Below are 21,648 nucleotides of genomic sequence, written 5' to 3' on the forward strand. Positions count from 1 at the left end.
TATTAGACCTAGCCTGCTGCAGCCCTTGTAGATTCTCATAAAACAAGTTCTTCTTTTCTTGTCAAAATTAATAGCTAAGAATAGGCTGCCTGAGGCAGGCCCCTGTTAATTGGCCTGCTACTGAAGGCACCAACTACAAACTGAGCTCCCTGTTCATGGAAGCGGGGTTATAGAGGAGAATGCACTGAGCTTCTTGGGAACAGTCAAAAGCTTTGAGCCGGTTGGTGCCTCAGATCAAGATCCTACTCTACACCCCAATGTGAATCCTTGTGGAGTCCAGTGTACCCCACAGAAGAAATTAATGTGTCACACCCATTGGCAGCAACCTTAGAATAGCTGCTGACGGGCACAATTGAGAAAGGAAGGGGGGGGGGGGGGACATTTGAATCCAGCACATAGATGCAATTCAAATATGTAATTTGTACCTTCCTATTTTAAAATATAATGGATGAACCTCACCCTGTGAGAACAATCTTCATGATCAAGAGATCTAATATGTAAAATAAGTATGAGTTGGGATAGGGCTGGGGAGGGTGGCAGCTCGGGAAGCCCCTCCCCCGTCAAGTTAAGGAGATTCAACTGAGGAAGCACAAGGGAACTCTCATCTGGGGACAACAACTGCAGGGAGAACACATATTTTCAGATGAACATGGGAGGGCAGAAGGCTGCCTAATACTGAAGCACCCCCAAACAACAAACCAAATGCAACAACTAATGCAAGCATTCCTGGGGGAAGGCCTGCAGCAGATGGATTTGCATATGGTGATGTCATCCAAGCAGTGGGTCAAAGTTGGCTTCAACCCTCGTCTGCATATGAAAAGAGAAAAGGGGCGTGCAGGGCATGGCGGCCTTTTGCAGCGCTTGGATGACCCCTAGTTCGCATTACACACCTCCACCCTCCTTCGGTGTGGAGCTCATGTTGGCTATGCCCCAGCCCCTGAAGCATTCAAGCTGATTTCTTGCAGCAGCTGGGCACTGTAACTGCTCCAGAGCTACTCTGTAAGGCAAGTAAAAGGGTGTGGGCCCTGCAGCACTACCTGTAGTTCGCATTGTGCGTTGGAAGGCACGAAGTAAGCAGACGGGAGAAGTCAGGATAGTGCGCAAGGGCATAGAAGGGAGCGGCTCAAGAAAAGAGAAGTGGAAACAGACAGCAAACTAGGCTGGAGAGAGACCTGAGACAAAGAGATCTGAATTATACGAGAGCCGACGAGGGGAAACACAAATTATGCAGTCAAGTTTCCCACATTTGGGGAAATCGCAGGAGCAGCACACCCAGAGTGCAATGGTTGAGCCTTGCCCTGGGAGAAGCACCTTCATGATCATAGTATCTCACCTGGCAGGTAAGTAGGAGTTGGGCTAGAGCTGGGGAGGGTCGCTGCTCGGGTTCCCCCCTGTGAAGTGAAGGAGATCCAACTGAGGCAGCACCAGGGAACTCTCGAAAGAAGAACAAGGCTAGAGGAAGATCTGAGACAAAGAAATCTGACTTTTACCAGAGCTGACCAGAGGAAAGCACAAACACAGTCCCCCACTACCACAAATAATGCAGTCGAGTTTCCCACATTTGGGGAAATCACAGGGGTCAGCATACCCAGAATGCAATGAATGAACCTCACCTTGGGAGAACAATCTTCATGACCATGGTATCGCCTATGCAAAATAAGTATGATTTGGGATAGGGCTAGGGAGGGCCGCTGCTCAGGCACATCTCTGTCAAGTAAAGGAGATTCAACTGAGGCAGCACAAGGGAACTCTCATCTGGGGACAACAACTGCAGGGAGAACACATATTTTCAGATGAACATGTGAGGGCAGAAGGCTGCCTAATACTGAAGCACCCCCAAACAACAAACCAAATGCAACAACTAATGCAAGCATTCCTGGGGGAAGGCCTGCAGCAGATGGATTTGCATATGGTGATGTCATCCAAGCAGTGGGTCAAAGTTGGCTTCAACCCTCGTCTGCATATGAAAAGAGAAAAGGGGCGTGCAGGGCATGGCGGCCTTTTGCAGCGCTTGGATGACCCCTAGTTCGCATTACACACCTCCACCCTCCTTCGGTGTGGGGCTCATGTTGGCTATGCCCCAGCCCCTGAAGCATTCAAGCTGATTTCTTGCAGCAGCTGGGCACTGTAACTGCTCCAGAGCTACTCTGTAAGGCAAGTAAAAGGGTGTGGGCCCTGCAGCACTACCTGTAGTTCGCATTGTGCGTTGGAAGGCACGAAGTAAGCAGACGGGAGAAGTCAGGATAGTGCGCAAGGGCATAGAAGGGAGCGGCTCAAGAAAAGAGAAGTGGAAACAGACAGCAAACTAGGCTGGAGAGAGACCTGAGACAAAGAGATCTGAATTATACGAGAGCCGACGAGGGGAAACACAAATTATGCAGTCAAGTTTCCCACATTTGGGGAAATCGCAGGAGCAGCACACCCAGAGTGCAATGGTTGAGCCTTGCCCTGGGAGAAGCACCTTCATGATCATAGTATCTCACCTGGCAGGTAAGTAGGAGTTGGGCTAGAGCTGGGGAGGGTCGCTGCTCGGGTTCCCCCCTGTGAAGTGAAGGAGATCCAACTGAGGCAGCACCAGGGAACTCTCGAAAGAAGAACAAGGCTAGAGGAAGATCTGAGACAAAGAAATCTGACTTTTACCAGAGCTGACCAGAGGAAAGCACAAACACAGTCTCCCACTACCACAAATAATGCAGTCAAGTTTCCCACATTTGGGGAAATCACAGGGGTCAGCATACCCAAAATGCAATGAATGAACCTCACCCTGGGAGAAAAATCTTCATGACCATGGTATCTCCTATGCAAAATAAGTATGATTTGGAATAGGGCTGGGGAGGGCCGCTGCTCATGCACATCTCTGTCAAGTAAAGGAGATTCAACTGAGGCAGCACAAGGGAACTCTCATCTTGGGACAACAACTGCAGGGAGAACATATATTTTCAGATGAACATGGGAGGGCAGAAGACTGCCTAATACTGAAGCACCCCCAAACAACAAACCAAATGCAACAACTAGTGCAAGCATTCCTGGGGGAAGGCCTGCCGCAGATGGATTTGCATATGGTGATGTCATCCAAGCAGTGGGTCAAAGTTGGCTTCAACCCTCGTCTGCATATGAAAAGAGAAAAGGGGCGTGCAGGGCATGGTGACCTTTTGGGGCGCTTGGCTGACCCCTAGTTTGCATTAAACACCTCCACCCTCCTTTGGTGTGGGGCTCATGTTGGCTATGCCCCAGCCCCTGAAGCATTCAAGCTGATTTCTTGCAGCAGCTGGGCACTGTAACAGCTCCAGAGCTGCTCTGTAAGGCAAGTAAAAGGGTGTGGGCCCTGCAGCACTACCTGTAGTTCGCATTGTGCGTTGGAAGGCACAAAGTAAGCAGACAGGAGGAGAAGTCAGGATAGTGCGCAAGGGCATAGAAGGGAGCGGCTCAAGAAAAGAGAAGTGGAAACAGACAGCAAACTAGGCTGGAGAGAGACCTGAGACAAAGAGATCTGAATTATACGAGAGCCGACCAGGGGAAACACAAATTATACAGTCAAGTTTCCCACATTTGGGGAAATTGCAGGAGCAGCACACCCAGAGTGCAATGGGTGAGCCTTGCCCTGGGAGAAGCACCTTCATGATCATAGTATCTCACCTGGCAGGTAAGTAGGAGTTGGGCTAGAGCTGGGGAGGGTCGCTGCTCGGGTACCCCCCTGTAAAGTGAAGGAGATCCAACTAAGGCAGCACAAGGGAACTCTCGAAAGAAGAACAAGGCTAGAGGAAAATCTGAGACAAAGAAATCTGACTTTTACCAGAGCTGACCAGAGGAAAGCACAAACACAGTCCCCCACTACCACAAATAATGCAGTTGAGTTTCCCACATTTGGGGAAATCACAGGGGTCAGCATACCCAAAATGCAATGAATGAACCTCACCCTGGGAGAAAAATCTTCATGACCATGGTATCTCCTATGCAAAATAAGTATGATTTGGAATAGGGCTGGGGAGGGCCGCTGCTCATGCACATTTCTGTCAAGTAAAGGAGATTTAACTGAGGCAGCACAAGGGAACTCTCATCTGGGGACAACAACTGCAGGGAGAACACATATTTTCAGATGAACATGGGAGGGCAGAAGGCTGCCTAATACTGAAGCACCCCCAAACAACAAACCAAATGCAACAACTAGTGCAAGCATTCCTGGGGGAAGTTCTGCAGAAGACGGATTTGCATACGGTGATGTCATCCAAGCAGTGGGTCAAAGTTGGCTTCAACCCTCATCTGCATATGAAAAGAGAAAAGGGGCGTGCAGGGCATGGCGGCCTTTTGCGGTGCTTGGATGACCCCTAGTTCGCATTAAACACCTCCACCCTCCTTTGGTGTGGGGCTCATGTTGGCCATGCCCCATCCCCTGAAGCATTCAAGCTGATTTCTTGCAGCAGCTGGGCACTGTAACAGCTCCAGAGCTGCTCTGTAAGGCAAGTAAAAGGGTGTGGGCCCTGCAGCACTACCTGTAGTTTGCATTGTGCATTGGAAGGCACAAAGTAAGCAGACGGGAGGAGAAGTCAGGATAGTGCACAAGGGTATAGAAGGGAGCGGCTGAAGAAAAGAGAAGTGGAAACAGACAGCAAACTAGGCTGGAGAGAGACCTGAGACAAAGAGATCTGAATTATACGAGAGCCGACCAAGGGAAACACAAATTATGCAGTCAAGTTTCCCACATTTGGGGAAATTGCAGGGGCAGCACACCCAGAGTGCAATGGGTGAGCCTTGCCCTGGGAGAAGCACCTTCATGATCATAGTATCTCACCTGGCAGGTAAGTAGGAGTTGGGCTAGAGCTGGGGAGGGTCGCTGTTCGGGAACCCCCCTGTCAAGTGAAAGAGATCCAACTGAGGCAGCACAAGGGAACTCTCGAAAGAAGAACAAGGCTAGAGGAAGAGCTGAGACAAAGAAATCTGACTTTTTCCAGAGCTGGCCAGAGGAAAGCACAAACACAGTCCCCCACTACCACAAATAATGCAGTCAAGTTTCCCACATTTGGGGAAATCACAGGGGTCAGCATACCCAGAATGCAATGAATGAACCTCACCCTGGGAGAACAATCTTCATGACCATGGTATCGCCTATGCAAAATAAGTATGATTTGGGATAGGGCTGGGGAGGGCCGCTGCTCAGGCACATCTCTGTCAAGTAAAGGAGATTCAACTGAGGCAGCACAAGGGAACTCTCATCTGGGGACAACAACTGCAGGGAGAACACATATTTTCAGATGAACATGTGAGGGCAGAAGGCTGCCTAATACTGAAGCACCCCCAAACAACAAACCAAATGCAACAACTAGTGCAAGCATTCCTGGGGGAAGGCCTGCAGCAGATGGATTTGCATATGGTGATGTCATCCAAGCAGTGGGTCAAAGTTGGCTTCAACCCTCGTCTGCATATGAAAAGAGAAAAGGGGCGTGCAGGGCATGGCGGCCTTTTGCAGCGCTTGGATGACCCCTAGTTTGCATTACACACCTCCTCCCTCCTTCGGTGTGGGGCTCATGTTGGCTATGCCCCAGCCCCTGAAGCATTCAAGCTGATTTCTTGCAGCAGCTGGGCACTGTAACTGCTCCAGAGCTACTCTGTAAGGCAAGTAAAAGGGTGTGGGCCCTGCAGCACTACCTGTAGTTCGCATTGTGCGTTGGAAGGCACGAAGTAAGCAGACGGGAGAAGTCAGGATAGTGCGCAAGGGCATAGAAGGGAGCGGCTCAAGAAAAGAGAAGTGGAAACAGACAGCAAACTAGGCTGGAGAGAGACCTGAGACAAAGAGATCTGAATTATACGAGAGCCGACGAGGGGAAACACAAATTATGCAGTCAAGTTTCCCACATTTGGGGAAATCGAAGGAGCAGCACACCCAGAGTGCAATGGTTGAGCCTTGTCCTGGGAGAAGCACCTTCATGATCATAGTATCTCACCTGGCAGGTAAGTAGGAGTTGGGCTAGAGCTGGGGAGGGTCGCTGCTCGGGTTCCCCCCTGTGAAGTGAAGGAGATCCAACTGAAGCAGCACAAGGGAACTCTCGAAAGAAGAACAAGGCTAGAGGAAGATCTGAGACAAAGAAATCTGACTTTTACCAGAGCTGACCAGAGGAAAGCACAAACACAGTCCCCCACTACCACAAATAATGCAGTCGAGTTTCCCACATTTGGGAAAATCACAGGGGTCAGCATACCCAGAATGCAATGAATGAACCTCACCCTGGGAGAACAATCTTCATGACCATGGTATCTCCTATGCAAAATAAGTATGATTTGGGATAGGGCTGGTGAGGGCCGCTGCTCAGGCACATCTCTGTCAAGTAAAGGAGATTCAACTGAGGCAGCACAAGGGAACTCTCATCTGGGGACAACAACTGCAGGGAGACCACATCTTTTCAGATGAACATGGGAGGGCGGAAGGCTGCCTAATACTGAAGCACCATCAAATATCAAACCATGGCCCTCATTCCGAGTTGATCGCTCGCAAGGCGATTTTAGCAGAGTTACACACGCTAAGCCGCCGCCTACTGGGAGTGAATCTTAGCTTCTTAAAATTGCGACCGATGTATTCGCAATATTGCGATTACAAACTACTTAGCAGTTTCAGAGTAGCTTCAGACTTACTCGGCATCTGCGATCAGTTCAGTGCTTGTCGTTCCTGGTTTGACGTCACAAACACTCCCAGAGTTCGCCCAGACACTCCCCCGTTTCTCCGGCCACTCCTGCGTTTTTTCCGGAAACTGTAGCGTTTTTTCCCACACGCCCATGAAACGGCCTGTTTCCGCCCAGTAACACCCATTTCCTGTCAATCACATTACGATCGCCGGAGCGAAGAAAAAGCCGTGAGTAAAAATACTTTCTTCATTGTAAAATTACTTGGCGCAGTCGCAGTGCGAATATTGCGCATGCGTACTAAGCAGAATTTCACTGCGATGCGATGAAATTTACAGAGCGAACGACTCGGAATGAGGGCCCATATGCAACAACTAGTACAAGCACTCCTGGGGGAAGGTCTGCAGCAGACGGATTTGCATACGGTGATGTTATCCAAGCAGTGGGCCAAAGTTGACTGGAACCCTCATCTGCATATGAAAAGAGAAAAGGGGCATGCAGGGCATGGCGGCCTTTTGCAGTGCTTGGATGACCCCTAGTTCGCATTAAACACCCCCACCCTCCTTTGGTGTGGGGCTCATGTTGGCCATGCCCCATCCCCTGATGCATTCAAGCTGATTTCTTGCAGCAGCTGGGCACTGTAACAGCTCCAGAGCTGTTCTGTAAGGCAAGTAAAAGGGTGTGGGCCCTGCAGCACCACCTGTTGTTCGCATTGTGCGTTGGAAGGCACAAATTAAGCAGACGGGAGGAGAAGTCAGGATAGTGCGCAAGGGCATTCTTTTCTCTTAGTCCGGGGGCAAGGCTTCAAAATGGGGTCTGCAACGGAGGAGACACAGGGGGCGTGGTCACAGCAGCTTTTCTCTACAGTCTGCACCAGCAGGAGCCTACACCATTTTTTATGATCACGCTGAACTGCAGTGCGACTGCAATTACAGCATGGTCAAGAAGGGAGGCGTCATGCTGGGTGGCCATGCCCTGTCACTGTGCAGGAGCCAGCACCGCTCACACACTAGTCCCCGGGTGCAGCCCCCAACCCCCGGGACACCCGGAGCAACAAAATGTAGATTCAGGCCACCAGGCCACGCCCCTACCTATGAAACCATGCCTCCTTTTTACCATTGCGCTGTTTATCTGCGCGCACTGCATTACAATCTCCCTCGCCACCTCTCTGGGTGTCACCAGTGATAGTGACACCTCTGCCATGCTTGTAGCAGCTGGTCCTAAGATCTACGCCTCAAGCCCTGAGTGTTTGCCCTTGTGACTTGTTGATCATCATAGCGAAGCAGATGCTTACAGAAAACTGCAGGGGCTTAGATTGAAAATAAAAAAAATTGATGGGTATAAGGTAGAGAGGAGCGGGTTCGGTTCTCCGAGAACCGAATTCCCCACGAACTCCACGTGGTTTACACTGGTCCGAGGCAGGCTCGGTTGTTCCCGCCTGACTCGGAAAACCTGAACAAGGGAAAATGTCATCATCCCGCTGTCAGATTCTCGTGAGATTCGGATTCCATATAAAGAGCTGCGCGTTGCTGCCATTTTTACTCGTGCATTGAAGAGAGAGCGGAGAGGACGTGGCTATGTTCTCTCAGTGGAAATCTCAATATCAGTGCTCAGTATCAGTGGTTACTTATTGCTGCTCAGTAATACTAGTAGTGTGTCTCTCCTGCTCAGTGTCAGTTCTCAGTAGTATCCTCATCAGTGCTCAGTATCACTGCTCATTGTATTGTGCTGCATTGTGGTGCTCAGCATACTACAGTACATTACTAATAGTCCAGTGCTGCATCTTGCTGCTCAGTGTCAGTTCTAGTATCCTCATCAGTGCTCACTATCACTGCTCAATGCATTGTGGTGTTCTGTATACTACAGTAACACAGTAATATAGTATATATAGAGGAGCGGGTTCGGTTCTCCGAGAACCGAATTCCCGACGAACTCCACGTGGTTTACACTGGTCCGAGGCAGGCTCGGTTGTTCCCGCCTGACTCGGAAAACCTGAACAAGGGAAAATGTCATCATCCCGCTGTCGGATTCTCGCGAGATTCGGATTCCATATAAAGAGCAGCGAGTTGCCGCCATTTTTACTCGTGCATTGAAGAGAGAGCGGAGAGGACGTGGCTATGTTCTCTCAGTGGAAATCTCAATATCAGTGCTCAGTATCAGTGGTTACTTATTGCTGCTCAGTAATACTAGTAGTGTGTCTCTCCTGCTCAGTGTCAGTTCTCAGTAGTATCCTCATCAGTGCTCAGTATCACTGCTCATTGTCTTGTGCTGCATTGTGGTGCTCAGCATACTACAGTACATTACTAATAGTCCAGTGCTGCATCTTGCTGCTCAGTGTCAGTTCTAGTATCCTCATCAGTGCTCACTATCACTGCTCATTACATTGTGGTGTTCTGTATACTACAGTAACATAGTAATATAGTAACATATGGTAACATAGTTTTTGAGGTTGAATAGAGGCAAATTGCCCATCGTGTTCAACCTGTTTTAAGTTGTGATGATTCTACATACTTGCTGAATAATGTTTTATGACTAGTTAGCTACTATAACTCATGTTACCCCCGGATTAACCATGTTGATATTTTAAGTATTATAACCTTGGATAGCTTTTTCATTCAGAAATGTATCCATTCCTTTTTTAAATCCAATTACAGAGTCCGCCATTACCACCTTCCCTGGCAGGGAATTCCACATCCTGATTGCCCTAACAGTGAAGATCATAGTATCTCACCTGGCAGGTAAGTAGGAGTTGGGCTAGAGCTGTGGAGGATTGCTGCTCGGGCACCCCCTGTCAAGTGAAGGAGATCCAACTGAGGCAGCACAAGGGAACTCTCGAAAGAAGAACAAGGCTAGAGGAAGATCTGAGACAAAGAAATCTGACTTTTACCAGAGCTGACCAGAGGAAAGCACAAACACAGTCCCCCACTACCACAAATAATGCAGTCAAGTTTCCCACATTTGGGGAAATCACAGGGGTCAGCATACCCAGAGTGCAATGAATGAACCTCACCCTGGGAGAACAATCTTCATGACCATGGTATCTCCTATGCAAAATAAGTATGATTTGGGATAGGGCTGGGGAGGGCCGCTGCTCAGGCACATCTCTGTCAAGTAAAGGAGATTCAACTGAGGCAGCACAAGGGAACTCTCATCTGGGGACAACAACTGCAGGGAGAACACATATTTTCAGATGAACATGGGAGGGCAGAAGGCTGCCTAATACTGAAGCACCCCCAAACAACAAACCAAATGCAACTACTAGTGCAAGCATTCCTGGGGGAAGGCCTGCAGCAGACGGATTTGCAAATGGTGATGTCATCCAAGCAGTGGGTCAAAGTTGGCTTCAACCCTCGTCTGCATATGAAAATAAAAAAGGGGTGTGCAGGGCATGGCGGCCTTTTGCGGCGCTTGGATGACCCCTAGTTCGCATTAAACACCTCCACCCTCCTTCGGTGTGGGGCTCATGTTGGCTATGCCCCAGCCCCTGAAGCATTCAAGCTGATTTCTTGCAGCAGCTGGGCACTGTAACAGCTCCAGAGCTGCTCTGTAAAGCAAGTAAAAGGGTGTGGGCCCTGCAGCACTACCTGTAGTTTGCATTGTGCGTTGGAAGGCACAAAGTAAGCAGACGGGGAAGTCAGGATAGTGCACAAGGGCATAGAAGGGAGCGGCTCAAGAAAAGAGAAGTGGAAACAGACAGCAAACTAGGCTGGAGAGAGACCTGAGACAAAGAGATCTGAATTATACGAGAGCCGACCAGAGGAAACACAAATTATGTAATCAAGTGTCCCACATTTGGGGAAATCGTAGGAGCAGCACACCCAGAGTGCATTGGGTGAGCCTTGCCCTGGGAGAAGCACCTTCATGATCATAGTATCTCACCTGGCAGGTAAGTAGGAGTTGGGCTAGAGCTGGGGAGGGTCGCTGCTCGGGTACCCCCCTGTCAAGTGAAGGAGATCCAACTGAGGCAGCACAAGGAAACTCTCAAAAAAAGAACAAGGCTAGATGAAGATCTGAGACATAGAAATCTGACTTTTACCAGAGCTGACCAGAGGAAAGCACAAACACAGTCCCCCACTACAACAAATAATGCAGTCGAGTTTCCCACATTTGGGGAAATCACAGGGGTCAGCATACCCAGAATGCAATGAATGAACCTCACCCTGGGAGAACAATCTTCATGATAATGGTATCTCCTATGCAAAATAAGTATGATTTGGGATAGGGCTGGGGAGGGCCGCTGCTCAGGCACATCTCTGTCAAGTAAAGGAGATTCAACTGAGGCAGCACAAGGGAACTCTCATCTGGGGACAACAACTGCAGGGAGAACACATATTTTCAGATGAAAATGGGAGAGCAGAAGGCTGCCTAATACTGAAGCACCCCCAAACAACAAACCAAATGCAACAACTAGTACAAGCATTCCTGGGAAAAAGTCTGCAGAAGACGGATTTGCATACGGTGATGTCATCCAAGCAGTGGGCCAAAGTTGGCTGGAACCCTCATCTGCATATGAAAAGAGAAAAGGGGTATGCAGGGCATGGCGGCCTTTTGCGGTGCTTGGATGACCCTTAGTTTGCATTAAACACCTCCACCCTCAGTCGGTGTGGGGCTCATGTTGGCTATGCCCCAGCCCCTGAAGCATTCAAGCTGATTTCTTGCAGCAGCTGGGCACTGTAACAGCTCCAGAGCTGCTCTGTAAGGCAAGTAAAAGGGTGTGGGCCCTGCAGCACTACCTGTAGTTTGCATTGTGCATTGGAAGGCACAAAGTAAGCAGACAGGAGGAGATGTCAGGATAGTCCACAAGGGTATAGAAGGGAGCGGCTCAAGAAAAGAGAAGTGGAAACAGGCAGCAAACTAGGCTGGAGAGAGACCTGAGACAAAGAGATCTAAATTATACGAGAGCCGACCAGGGGAAACACAAATTATGCAGTCAAGTGTCCCACATTTGGGGAAATCGCAGGAGCAGCACACCCAGAGTGCAATGGGTGAGCCTTGCCCTGGGAGAAGCACCTTCATGATCATAGTATCTCACCTGGCAGGTAAGTAGGAGTTGGGCTAGAGCTGGGGAGGGTTGCTGCTCGGGTACCCCCCTGTCAAGTGAAGGAGATCCAACTGAGGCAGCACAAGGGAACTCTCGAAAGAAGAACAAGGCTAGAGGAAAATCTGAGACAAAGAAATCTGACTTTTACCAGAGCTGACCAGAGGAAAGCACAAACACAGTCCCCCACTACCACAAATAATGCAGTCGAGTTTCCCACATTTGGGGAAATCACAGGGGTCAGCATACCCAAAATGCAATGAATGAACCTCACCCTCGGAGAACAATCTTCATGACCATGGTATCTCCTATACAAAATAAGTATGATTTGGGATAGGGCTGGGGAGGGCCGCTGCTCAGGCACATCTCTGTCAAGTAAAGGAGATTCAACTGAGGCAGCACAAGGGAACTCCCATCTGGGGACAACAACTGCAGGGAGAACACATATTTTCAGATGAACATGGGAGGGCAGAAGGCTGCCTAATACTGAAGCACCCCCAAACAACAAACCAAATGCAACAACTAGTACAAGCATTCCTGGGGGAAGTTCTGCAGAAGACGGATTTGCATACGGTGATGTCATCCAAGCAGTGGGCCAAAGTTGGCTGGAACCCTCATCTGCATATGAAAAGAGAAAAGGGGTATGCAGGGCATGGCGGCCTTTTGCGGCGCTTGGATGACCCTTAGTTCGCATTAAACACCCCCACCCTCCTTCGGTGTGGGGCTCATGTTGGCTATGCCCCAGCCCCTGAAGCATTCAAGCTGATTTCTTGCAGCAGCTGGGCACTGTAACAGCTCCAGAGCTGCTCTGTACGGCAAGTAAAAGGGTGTGGGCCCTGCAGCACTACCTGTAGTTTGCATTGTGCATTGGAAGGCACTTAAGAATAGAGAAGTGGAAACAGACAGCAAACTAGGCTGGAGAGAGACCTGAGACAAGGAGATCTGAATTATACGAGAGCCGACCAGGGGAAACACAAATTATGCAGTCAAGTTTCCAACATTTGGGGAAATCGCAGGAGCAGCACACCCAGAGTGCAATGGGTGAGCCTTGCCCTGGGATAAGCACCTACGTGATCATAGTATCTCACCTGGCAGGTAAGTAGGAGTTGGGCTAGAGCTGGGGAGGGTCGCTGCTCGGGTACCCCCCTGTCAAGTGAAGGAGATCCAACTGAGGCAGCACAAGGGAACTCTCGAAAGAAGAACAAGGCTAGAGGAAGATCTGAGACAAAGAAATCTGACTTTTACCTGAGCTGACCAGAGGAAAACACAAACACAGTCCCCCACTACCACAAATAATGCTGTCGAGTTTCACACATTTGGGGAAATCACAGGGGTCAGCATACCCAGAATGCAATGAATGAACCTCACACTGGGAGAATAATCTTCATGACCATGGTATCTCCTATGCAAAATAAGTATGATTTGGGATAGGGCTGGGGAGGGCCGCTGCTCAGGCACATCTCTGTCAAGTAAAGGAGATTCAACTGAGGCAGCATAAGGGAACTCTCATCTGGGGACAACAACTGCAGGGAGAACACATATTTTCAGATGAACATGGGAGGGCAGAAGGCTGCCTAATACTGAAGCACCCCCAAACAACAAACCAAATGCCACAACTAGTGCAAGCATTCCTGGGGGAAGGCCTGCAGCAGATGGATTTGCATATGGTGATGTCATCCAAGCAGTGGGTCAAAGTTGGCTTCAACCCTCGTCTGCATATGAAAAGAGAAAAGGGGCGTGCAGGGCATGGCGGCCTTTTGCGGCGCTTGGATGACCCCTAGTTCGCATTAAACACCTCCACCCTCCTTTGGTGTGGGGCTCATGTTGGCTATGCCCCAGCCCCTGAAGCATTCAAGCTGATTTCTTGCAGTAGCTGGGCACTGTAACAGCTCCAGAGCTGCTCTGTACGGCAAGTAAAAGGGTGTGGGCCCTGCAGCACTACCTGTAGTTTGCATTGTGCATTGGAAGGCACAAAGTAAGCAGACGGGAGAAGTAAGGATAGTGCGCAAGGCCATAGAATGGAGCGGCTTAAGAAAAGAGAAGTGGAAACAGACAGCAAACTAGGCTGGAGAGAGACCTGAGACAAAGAGATCTGAATTATACGAGAGCCGACCAGGGGAAACACAAATTATGCAGTCAAGTTTCCCACATTTGGGGAAATCGCAGGGGCAGCACATCCAGAGTGCAATGGGTGAGCCTTGCCCTGGGAGAAGCACCTTCATGATTATAGTATCTCACCTGGCAGGTAAGTAGAAGTTGGGCTAGAGCTGGGGAGGGTCGCTGCTCGGGCACCCCCCTGTCAAGTGAAGGAGATCCAACTGAGGCAGCACAAGGGAACTCTCGAAAGTAGAACAAGGCTAGAGGAAGAACTGAAACAAAGAAATCTGACTTTTACCAGAGATGACCAGAGGAAAGCACAAACACAGTCCCCCACTACCACAAATAATGCAGTTGAGTTTCCCACATTTGGGGAAATCACAGGGGTCAGCATACCCAGAATGCAATGAATGAACCTCACCCTGGGAGAACAATCTTCAAGACCATGGTCTCTCCTATGCAAAATAAGTATGATTTGGGATAGGGCTGGGGAGGGCCGCTGCTCAGGCACATCTCTGTCAAGTAAAGGAGATTCAACTGAGGCAGCACAAGGGAACTCTCATCTGGGGACAACAACTGCAGGGAGAACACATATTTTCAGATGAACATGGGAGGGCAGAAGGCTGCCTAATACTGAAGCACCCCCAAACAACAAACCAAATGCAACAAGTAGTGCAAGCATTCCTGAGGGAAGGCCTGCAGCAGATGGATTTGCATATGGTGATGCCATCCAAGCAGTGGGTCAAAGTTGGCTTCAACCCTCGTCTGCATATGAAAAGAGAAAAGGGGCGTGCAGGGCATGGCGGCCTTTTGCGGCGCTTGGATGACCCCTAGTTCGCATTACACACCTCCACCCTCCTTCGGTGTGGGGCTCATGTTGGCTATGCCCCAGCCCCTGAAGCATTCAAGCTGATTTCTTGCAGCAGCTGGGCACTGTAACTGCTCCAGAGCTGCTCTGTAAGGCAAGTAAAAGGGTGTGGGCCCTGCAGCACTACCTGTAGTTTGCATTGTGCGTTGGAAGGCACGAAGTAAGCAGACGGGAGAAGTCAGGATAGTGCGCAAGGGCATAGAAGGGAGCGGCTCAAGAAAAGAGAAGTGGAAACAGACAGCAAACTAGGCTGGAGAGAGACCTGAGACAAAGAGATCTGAATTATACGAGAGCCGACCAAGGGAAACACAAATTATGCAGTCAAGTTTCCCACATTTGGGGAAATCACAGGGGCAGCACAACCAGAGTGCAATGGGTGAGCCTTGCCCTGGGAGAAGCACCTTCATGATCATAGTATCTCACCTGGCAGGTAAGTAGGAGTTGGGCTAGAGCTGGGGAGGGTCGCTGCTCGGGCACCCCCCTGTCAAGTGAAAGAGATCCAACTGAGGCAGCACAAGGGAACTCTCGAAAGAAGAACAAGGCTAGAGGAAGATCTGAGATAAAGAAATCTGATTTTTACCAGAGCTGACCAGAGGAAAGCACAAACACAGTCCCCCACTACCACAAATAATGCAGTCGAGTTTCCCACATTTGGGGAAATCACAGGGGTCAGCATACCCAGAATGCAATGAATGAACCTCACCCTGGGAGAACAATCTTCATGACCATGGTATCGCCTATGCAAAATAAGTATGATTTGGGATAGGGCTGGGGAGGGCCGCTGCTCAGGCACATCTCTGTCAAGTAAAGGAGATTCAAGTGAGGCAGCACAAGGGAACTCTCATCTGGGGACAACAACTGCAGGGAGAACACATATTTTCAGATGAACATGGGAGGGCAGAAGGCTGCCTAATACTGAAGCACCCCCAAACAACAAACCAAATGCAACAACTAGTGCAAGCATTCCTGGGGGAAGTTCTGCAGAAGACGGATTTGCATACGGTGATGTCATCCAAGCAGTGGGTCAAAGTTGGCTTCAACCCTCATCTGCATATGAAAAGAGAAAAGGGGCGTGCAGGGCATGGCGGCCTTTTGCGGTGCTTGGATGACCCCTAGTTCGCATTAAACACCTCCACCCTCCTTTGGTGTGGGGCTCATGTTGGCCATGCCCCATCCCCTGAAGCATTCAAGCAGATTTCTTGCAGCAGCTGGGCACTGTAACAGCTCCAGAGCTGCTCTGTAAGGCAAGTAAAAGGGTGTGGGCCCTGCAGCACTACCTGTAGTTTGCATTGTGCATTGGAAGGCACACAGTAAGCAGACGGGAGGAGAAGTCAGGATAGTGCACAAGGGTATAGAAGGGAGCGGCTGAAGAAAAGAGAAGTGGAAACAGACAGCAAACTAGGCTGGAGAGAGACCTGAGACAAAGAGATCTGAATTATACGAGAGCCGACCAGGGGAAACACAAATTATGCAGTCAAGTTTCCCACATTTGGGGAAATCGCAGGGGCAGCACACCCAGAGTGCAATGGGTGAGCCTTGCCCTGGGAGAAGCACCTTCATGATCATAGTATCTCACCTGGCAGGTAAGTAGGAGTTGGGCTAGAGCTGGGGAGGGTCTCTGCTCGGGCACCCCCCTGTCAAGTGAAGGAGATCCAACTGAGGCAGCACAAGGGAACTCTCAAAAGAAGAACAAGGCTCTGAAACAAAGAAATCTGACTTTTACCAGAGCTGACCAGAGGAAAACACAAACACAGTCCCCCACTACCACAAATAAAGCAGTCGAGTTTCCCACATTTGGGGAAATCACAGGGGTCAGCATACCCAGAATGCAATGAATGAACCTCACCCTGGGAGAATAATCTTCATGACCATGGTATCTCCTATGCAAAATAAGTATGATTTGGGATAGAGCTGAGGAGGGCCGCTGCTCAGGCACATCTCTGTCAAGTTAAGGAGATTCAACTGAGGCAGCACAAGGGAACTCTCATCTGGGGACAACAACTGCAGGGAGAACACATATTTTCAGATGAACATGGGAGGGCAGAAGGCTGCCTAATACTGAAGCACCCCCAAACAACAAACCAAATGCAACAGCTCGTGCAAGCATTCCTGGGGGAAGGCCTGCCGCAGATGGATTTGCATATGGTGATGTCATCCAAGCAGTGGGTCAAAGTTGGCTTCAACCCTCGTCTGCATATGAAAACAGAAAAGGGGCATGCAGGGCATGGTGGCCTTTTGCGGCGCTTGTCTGACCCCTAGTTTGCATTAAACACCTCCACCCTCCTTCGGTGTGGGGCTCATGTTGGCTATGCCCCAGCCCCTGAAGCATTCAAGCTGATTTCTTGCAGCAGCTTGGCACTGTAACAGCTCCAGAGCTGCTCTGTAAGGCAAGTAAAAGGGTGTGGGCCCTGCAGCACTACCTGTAGTTTTCATTGTGCATTGGAAGGCACAAAGTAAGCAGACGGGAGGAGAAGTCAGGATAGTGCACAAGGGTATAGAAGGGAGCGGCTGAAGAAAAGAGAAGTGGAAACAGACAGCAAACTAGGCTGGAGAGAGACCTGAGACAAAGAGATCTGAATTATACGAGAGCCGACCAGGGGAAACACAAATTATACAGTCAAGTTTCCCACATTTGGGGAAATCGCAGGAGCAGCACACCCAGAGTGCAATGGGTGAGCCTTGCCCTGGGAGAAGCACCTTCATGATCATAGTATCTCACCTGGCAGGTAAGTAGGAGTTGGGCTAGAGCTGGGGAGGGTCGCTGCTCGGGTACCCCCCTGTAAAGTGAAGGAGATCCAACTGAGGCAGCACAAGTGAACTCTCGAAAGAAGAACAAGGCTAAAGGAAAATCTGAGACAAGAAATCTGACTTTTACCAGAGCTGACCAGAGGAAAGCACAAACACAGTCTCCCACTACCACAAATAATGCAGTCAAGTTTCCCACATTTGGGGAAATCACAGGGGTCAGCATACCCAAAATGCAATGAATGAACCTCACCCTGGGAGAAAAATCTTCATGACCATGGTATCTCCTATGCAAAATAAGTATGATTTGGAATAGGGCTGGGGAGGGCCGCTGCTCATGCACATCTCTGTCAAGTAAAGGAGATTCAACTGAGGCAGCACAAGGGAACTCTCATCTTGGGACAACAACTGCAGGGAGAACATATATTTTCAGATGAACATGGGAGGGCAGAAGGCTGCCTAATACTGAAGCACCCCCAAACAACAAACCAAATGCAACAACTAGTGCAAGCATTCCTGGGGGAAGGCCTGCCGCAGATGGATTTGCATATGGTGATGTCATCCAAGCAGTGGGTCAAAGTTGGCTTCAACCCTCGTCTGCATATGAAAAGAGAAAAGGGGCGTGCAGGGCATGGTGGCCTTTTGCGGCGCTTGGCTGACCCCTAGTTTGCATTAAACACCTCCACCCTCCTTTGGTGTGGGGCTCATGTTGGCTATGCCCCAGCCCCTGAAGCATTCAAGCTGATTTCTTGCAGCAGCTGGGCACTGTAACAGCTCCAGAGCTGCTCTGTAAGGCAAGTAAAAGGGTCTGGGCCCTGCAGCACTACCTGTAGATCGCATTGTGCGTTGGAAGGCACAAAGTAAGCAGACAGGAGGAGAAGTCAGGATAGTGCGCAAGGGCATAGAAGGGAGCGGCTCAAGAAAAGAGAAGTGGAAACAAACAGCAAACTAGGCTGGAGAGAGACCTGAGACAAAGAGATCTGAATTATACGAGAGCCGACCAGGGGAAACACAAATTATACAGTCAAGTTTCCCACATTTGGGGAAATCGCAGGAGCAGCACACCCAGAGTGCAATGGGTGAGCCTTGCCCTGGGAGAAGCACCTTCATGATCATAGTATCTCACCTGGCAGGTAAGTAGGAGTTGGGCTAGAGCTGGGGAGGGTCGCTGCTCGGGTACCCCCCTGTAAAGTGAAGGAGATCCAACTAAGGCAGCACAAGGGAACTCTCGAAAGAAGAACAAGGCTAGAGGAAAATCTGAGACAAAGAAATCTGACTTTTACCAGAGCTGACCAGAGGAAAGCACAAACACAGTCCCCCACTACCACAAATAATGCAGTTGAGTTTCCCACATTTGGGGAAATCACAGGGGTCAGCATACCCAAAATGCAATGAATGAACCTCACCCTGGGAGAAAAATCTTCATGACCATGGTATCTCCTATGCAAAATAAGTATGATTTGGAATAGGGATGGGGAGGGCCGCTGCTCATGCACATCTCTGTCAAGTAAAGGAGATTTAACTGAGGCAGCACAAGGGAACTCTCATCTGGGGACAACAACTGCAGGGAGAACACATATTTTCAGATGAACATGGGAGGGCAGAAGGCTGCCTAATACTGAAGCACCCCCAAACAACAAACCAAATGCAACAACTAGTGCAAGCATTCCTGGGGGAAGTTCTGCAGAAGACGGATTTGCATACGGTGATGTCATCCAAGCAGTGGGTCAAAGTTGGCTTCAACCCTCATCTGCATATGAAAAGAGAAAAGGGGCGTGCAGGGCATGGCGGCCTTTTGCGGTGCTTGGATGACCCCTAGTTCGCATTAAACACCTCCACCCTCCTTTGGTGTGGGGCTCATGTTGGCCATGCCCCATCCCCTGAAGCATTCAAGCTGATTTTTTGCAGCAGCTGGGCACTGTAACAGCTCCAGAGCTGCTCTGTAAGGCAAGTAAAAGGGTGTGGGCCCTGCAGCACTACCTGTAGTTTGCATTGTGCATTGGAAGGCACAAAGTAAGCAGACGGGAGGAGAAGTCAGGATAGTGCACAAGGGTATAGAAGGGAGCGGCTGAAGAAAAGAGAAGTGGAAAGAGACAGCAAACTAGGCTGGAGAGAGACCTGAGACAAAGAGATCTGAATTATACGAGAGCCGACCAGGGGAAACACAAATTATGCAGTCAAGTTTCCCACATTTGGGGAAATTGCAGGGGCAGCACACCCAGAGTGCAATGGGTGAGCCTTGCCCTGGGAGAAGCACCTTCATGATCATAGTATCTCACCTGGCAGGTAAGTAGGAGTTGGGCTAGAGCTGGGGAGGGTCGCTGCTCGGGTACCCCCCTGTAAAGTGAAGGAGATCCAACTGAGGCAGCACAAGTGAACTCTCGAAAGAAGAACAAGGCTAAAGGAAAATCTGAGACAAGAAATCTGACTTTTACCAGAGCTGACCAGAGGAAAGCACAAACACAGTCTCCCACTACCACAAATAATGCAGTCAAGTTTCCCACATTTGGGGAAATCACAGGGGTCAGCATACCCAAAATGCAATGAATGAACCTCACCCTGGGAGAAAAATCTTCATGACCATGGTATCTCCTATGCAAAATAAGTATGATTTGGAATAGGGCTGGGGAGGGCCGCTGCTCATGCACATCTCTGTCAAGTAAAGGAGATTCAACTGAGGCAGCACAAGGGAACTCTCATCTTGGGACAACAACTGCAGGGAGAACATATATTTTCAGATGAACATGGGAGGGCAGAAGGCTGCCTAATACTGAAGCACCCCCAAACAACAAACCAAATGCAACAACTAGTGCAAGCATTCCTGGGGGAAGGCCTGCCGCAGATGGATTTGCATATGGTGATGTCATCCAAGCAGTGGGTCAAAGTTGGCTTCAACCCTCGTCTGCATATGAAAAGAGAAAAGGGGCGTGCAGGGCATGGTGGCCTTTTGCGGCGCTTGGCTGACCCCTAGTTTGCATTAAACACCTCCACCCTCCTTTGGTGTGGGGCTCATGTTGGCTATGCCCCAGCCCCTGAAGCATTCAAGCTGATTTCTTGCAGCAGCTGGGCACTGTAACAGCTCCAGAGCTGCTCTGTAAGGCAAGTAAAAGGGTCTGGGCCCTGCAGCACTACCTGTAGATCGCATTGTGCGTTGGAAGGTACAAAGTAAGCAGACAGGAGGAGAAGTCAGGATAGTGCGCAAGGGCATAGAAGGGAGCGGCTCAAGAAAAGAGAAGTGGAAACAAACAGCAAACTAGGCTGGAGAGAGACCTGAGACAAAGAGATCTGAATTATACGAGAGCCGACCAGGGGAAACACAAATTATACAGTCAAGTTTCCCACATTTGGGGAAATCGCAGGAGCAGCACACCCAGAGTGCAATGGGTGAGCCTTGCCCTGGGAGAAGCACCTTCATGATCATAGTATCTCACCTGGCAGGTAAGTAGGAGTTGGGCTAGAGCTGGGGAGGGTCGCTGCTCGGGTACCCCCCTGTAAAGTGAAGGAGATCCAACTAAGGCAGCACAAGGGAACTCTCGAAAGAAGAACAAGGCTAGAGGAAAATCTGAGACAAAGAAATCTGACTTTTACCAGAGCTGACCAGAGGAAAGCACAAACACAGTCCCCCACTACCACAAATAATGCAGTTGAGTTTCCCACATTTGGGGAAATCACAGGGGTCAGCATACCCAAAATGCAATGAATGAACCTCACCCTGGGAGAAAAATCTTCATGACCATGGTATCTCCTATGCAAAATAAGTATGATTTGGAATAGGGATGGGGAGGGCCGCTGCTCATGCACATCTCTGTCAAGTAAAGGAGATTTAACTGAGGCAGCACAAGGGAACTCTCATCTGGGGACAACAACTGCAGGGAGAACACATATTTTCAGATGAACATGGGAGGGCAGAAGGCTGCCTAATACTGAAGCACCCCCAAACAACAAACCAAATGCAACAACTAGTGCAAGCATTCCTGGGGGAAGTTCTGCAGAAGACGGATTTGCATACGGTGATGTCATCCAAGCAGTGGGTCAAAGTTGGCTTCAACCCTCATCTGCATATGAAAAGAGAAAAGGGGCGTGCAGGGCATGGCGGCCTTTTGCGGTGCTTGGATGACCCCTAGTTCGCATTAAACACCTCCACCCTCCTTTGGTGTGGGGCTCATGTTGGCCATGCCCCATCCCCTGAAGCATTCAAGCTGATTTTTTGCAGCAGCTGGGCACTGTAACAGCTCCAGAGCTGCTCTGTAAGGCAAGTAAAAGGGTGTGGGCCCTGCAGCACTACCTG

The 21,648-nt window shown here is 49.7% G+C and overlaps 27 non-coding genes and 4 pseudogenes across 27 annotated transcripts; all 31 read right to left on the bottom strand.

The window, feature by feature from the left end:
- Nucleotides 1-1,212: 1,212 nt before the first annotated feature.
- Nucleotides 1,213-1,348, bottom strand: LOC135036691 (U1 spliceosomal RNA; annotated as a pseudogene).
- Nucleotides 1,349-1,500: 152 nt separating this feature from the next.
- Nucleotides 1,501-1,664, bottom strand: LOC135036605 (U1 spliceosomal RNA). Its single transcript, XR_010231304.1, has one exon. It is a non-coding gene; the product is annotated as a U1 spliceosomal RNA (small nuclear RNA).
- A 698-nt stretch (nucleotides 1,665-2,362) lies between these two features.
- Nucleotides 2,363-2,498, bottom strand: LOC135036692 (U1 spliceosomal RNA; annotated as a pseudogene).
- A 152-nt stretch (nucleotides 2,499-2,650) lies between these two features.
- LOC135036616 (U1 spliceosomal RNA) lies at nucleotides 2,651-2,814 on the bottom strand. Its single transcript, XR_010231315.1, has one exon. It is a non-coding gene; the product is annotated as a U1 spliceosomal RNA (small nuclear RNA).
- Nucleotides 2,815-3,488: 674 nt separating this feature from the next.
- LOC135036638 (U1 spliceosomal RNA) lies at nucleotides 3,489-3,651 on the bottom strand. The gene has a single exon (XR_010231336.1). It is a non-coding gene; the product is annotated as a U1 spliceosomal RNA (small nuclear RNA).
- A 152-nt stretch (nucleotides 3,652-3,803) lies between these two features.
- Nucleotides 3,804-3,967, bottom strand: LOC135036678 (U1 spliceosomal RNA). Its single transcript, XR_010231367.1, has one exon. It is a non-coding gene; the product is annotated as a U1 spliceosomal RNA (small nuclear RNA).
- Nucleotides 3,968-4,641: 674 nt separating this feature from the next.
- LOC135036640 (U1 spliceosomal RNA) lies at nucleotides 4,642-4,804 on the bottom strand. The gene has a single exon (XR_010231338.1). It is a non-coding gene; the product is annotated as a U1 spliceosomal RNA (small nuclear RNA).
- Nucleotides 4,805-4,956: 152 nt separating this feature from the next.
- On the bottom strand, nucleotides 4,957-5,120 carry LOC135036780 (U1 spliceosomal RNA). The gene has a single exon (XR_010231441.1). It is a non-coding gene; the product is annotated as a U1 spliceosomal RNA (small nuclear RNA).
- A 698-nt stretch (nucleotides 5,121-5,818) lies between these two features.
- LOC135036703 (U1 spliceosomal RNA) lies at nucleotides 5,819-5,954 on the bottom strand (annotated as a pseudogene).
- Nucleotides 5,955-6,106: 152 nt separating this feature from the next.
- LOC135036610 (U1 spliceosomal RNA) lies at nucleotides 6,107-6,270 on the bottom strand. The gene has a single exon (XR_010231309.1). It is a non-coding gene; the product is annotated as a U1 spliceosomal RNA (small nuclear RNA).
- Nucleotides 6,271-9,509: 3,239 nt separating this feature from the next.
- Nucleotides 9,510-9,673, bottom strand: LOC135036633 (U1 spliceosomal RNA). The gene has a single exon (XR_010231331.1). It is a non-coding gene; the product is annotated as a U1 spliceosomal RNA (small nuclear RNA).
- A 670-nt stretch (nucleotides 9,674-10,343) lies between these two features.
- On the bottom strand, nucleotides 10,344-10,506 carry LOC135036715 (U1 spliceosomal RNA). Its single transcript, XR_010231382.1, has one exon. It is a non-coding gene; the product is annotated as a U1 spliceosomal RNA (small nuclear RNA).
- A 152-nt stretch (nucleotides 10,507-10,658) lies between these two features.
- Nucleotides 10,659-10,822, bottom strand: LOC135036769 (U1 spliceosomal RNA). The gene has a single exon (XR_010231431.1). It is a non-coding gene; the product is annotated as a U1 spliceosomal RNA (small nuclear RNA).
- Nucleotides 10,823-11,517: 695 nt separating this feature from the next.
- LOC135036684 (U1 spliceosomal RNA) lies at nucleotides 11,518-11,659 on the bottom strand (annotated as a pseudogene).
- Nucleotides 11,660-11,811: 152 nt separating this feature from the next.
- Nucleotides 11,812-11,975, bottom strand: LOC135036778 (U1 spliceosomal RNA). Its single transcript, XR_010231439.1, has one exon. It is a non-coding gene; the product is annotated as a U1 spliceosomal RNA (small nuclear RNA).
- A 615-nt stretch (nucleotides 11,976-12,590) lies between these two features.
- LOC135036717 (U1 spliceosomal RNA) lies at nucleotides 12,591-12,753 on the bottom strand. Its single transcript, XR_010231384.1, has one exon. It is a non-coding gene; the product is annotated as a U1 spliceosomal RNA (small nuclear RNA).
- Nucleotides 12,754-12,905: 152 nt separating this feature from the next.
- Nucleotides 12,906-13,069, bottom strand: LOC135036636 (U1 spliceosomal RNA). Its single transcript, XR_010231334.1, has one exon. It is a non-coding gene; the product is annotated as a U1 spliceosomal RNA (small nuclear RNA).
- A 671-nt stretch (nucleotides 13,070-13,740) lies between these two features.
- On the bottom strand, nucleotides 13,741-13,903 carry LOC135036700 (U1 spliceosomal RNA). Its single transcript, XR_010231375.1, has one exon. It is a non-coding gene; the product is annotated as a U1 spliceosomal RNA (small nuclear RNA).
- Nucleotides 13,904-14,055: 152 nt separating this feature from the next.
- On the bottom strand, nucleotides 14,056-14,219 carry LOC135036761 (U1 spliceosomal RNA). Its single transcript, XR_010231423.1, has one exon. It is a non-coding gene; the product is annotated as a U1 spliceosomal RNA (small nuclear RNA).
- A 671-nt stretch (nucleotides 14,220-14,890) lies between these two features.
- LOC135036706 (U1 spliceosomal RNA) lies at nucleotides 14,891-15,053 on the bottom strand. Its single transcript, XR_010231379.1, has one exon. It is a non-coding gene; the product is annotated as a U1 spliceosomal RNA (small nuclear RNA).
- A 152-nt stretch (nucleotides 15,054-15,205) lies between these two features.
- On the bottom strand, nucleotides 15,206-15,369 carry LOC135036775 (U1 spliceosomal RNA). The gene has a single exon (XR_010231436.1). It is a non-coding gene; the product is annotated as a U1 spliceosomal RNA (small nuclear RNA).
- A 674-nt stretch (nucleotides 15,370-16,043) lies between these two features.
- Nucleotides 16,044-16,206, bottom strand: LOC135036643 (U1 spliceosomal RNA). The gene has a single exon (XR_010231341.1). It is a non-coding gene; the product is annotated as a U1 spliceosomal RNA (small nuclear RNA).
- Nucleotides 16,207-16,348: 142 nt separating this feature from the next.
- Nucleotides 16,349-16,512, bottom strand: LOC135036783 (U1 spliceosomal RNA). The gene has a single exon (XR_010231444.1). It is a non-coding gene; the product is annotated as a U1 spliceosomal RNA (small nuclear RNA).
- Nucleotides 16,513-17,186: 674 nt separating this feature from the next.
- LOC135036649 (U1 spliceosomal RNA) lies at nucleotides 17,187-17,349 on the bottom strand. The gene has a single exon (XR_010231347.1). It is a non-coding gene; the product is annotated as a U1 spliceosomal RNA (small nuclear RNA).
- Nucleotides 17,350-17,500: 151 nt separating this feature from the next.
- On the bottom strand, nucleotides 17,501-17,664 carry LOC135036617 (U1 spliceosomal RNA). The gene has a single exon (XR_010231316.1). It is a non-coding gene; the product is annotated as a U1 spliceosomal RNA (small nuclear RNA).
- A 674-nt stretch (nucleotides 17,665-18,338) lies between these two features.
- Nucleotides 18,339-18,501, bottom strand: LOC135036650 (U1 spliceosomal RNA). Its single transcript, XR_010231348.1, has one exon. It is a non-coding gene; the product is annotated as a U1 spliceosomal RNA (small nuclear RNA).
- Nucleotides 18,502-18,653: 152 nt separating this feature from the next.
- LOC135036690 (U1 spliceosomal RNA) lies at nucleotides 18,654-18,817 on the bottom strand. Its single transcript, XR_010231370.1, has one exon. It is a non-coding gene; the product is annotated as a U1 spliceosomal RNA (small nuclear RNA).
- Nucleotides 18,818-19,491: 674 nt separating this feature from the next.
- Nucleotides 19,492-19,654, bottom strand: LOC135036628 (U1 spliceosomal RNA). Its single transcript, XR_010231327.1, has one exon. It is a non-coding gene; the product is annotated as a U1 spliceosomal RNA (small nuclear RNA).
- A 151-nt stretch (nucleotides 19,655-19,805) lies between these two features.
- LOC135036618 (U1 spliceosomal RNA) lies at nucleotides 19,806-19,969 on the bottom strand. The gene has a single exon (XR_010231317.1). It is a non-coding gene; the product is annotated as a U1 spliceosomal RNA (small nuclear RNA).
- A 674-nt stretch (nucleotides 19,970-20,643) lies between these two features.
- On the bottom strand, nucleotides 20,644-20,806 carry LOC135036651 (U1 spliceosomal RNA). The gene has a single exon (XR_010231349.1). It is a non-coding gene; the product is annotated as a U1 spliceosomal RNA (small nuclear RNA).
- Nucleotides 20,807-20,958: 152 nt separating this feature from the next.
- Nucleotides 20,959-21,122, bottom strand: LOC135036701 (U1 spliceosomal RNA). The gene has a single exon (XR_010231376.1). It is a non-coding gene; the product is annotated as a U1 spliceosomal RNA (small nuclear RNA).
- Between the last annotated feature and the right edge of the window lie 526 nt (nucleotides 21,123-21,648).

The sequence above is a fragment of the Pseudophryne corroboree genome, unplaced genomic scaffold, assembly GCF_028390025.1.
Source record: "Pseudophryne corroboree isolate aPseCor3 unplaced genomic scaffold, aPseCor3.hap2 scaffold_652, whole genome shotgun sequence".
Lineage (NCBI taxonomy): Eukaryota > Metazoa > Chordata > Amphibia > Anura > Myobatrachidae > Pseudophryne > Pseudophryne corroboree.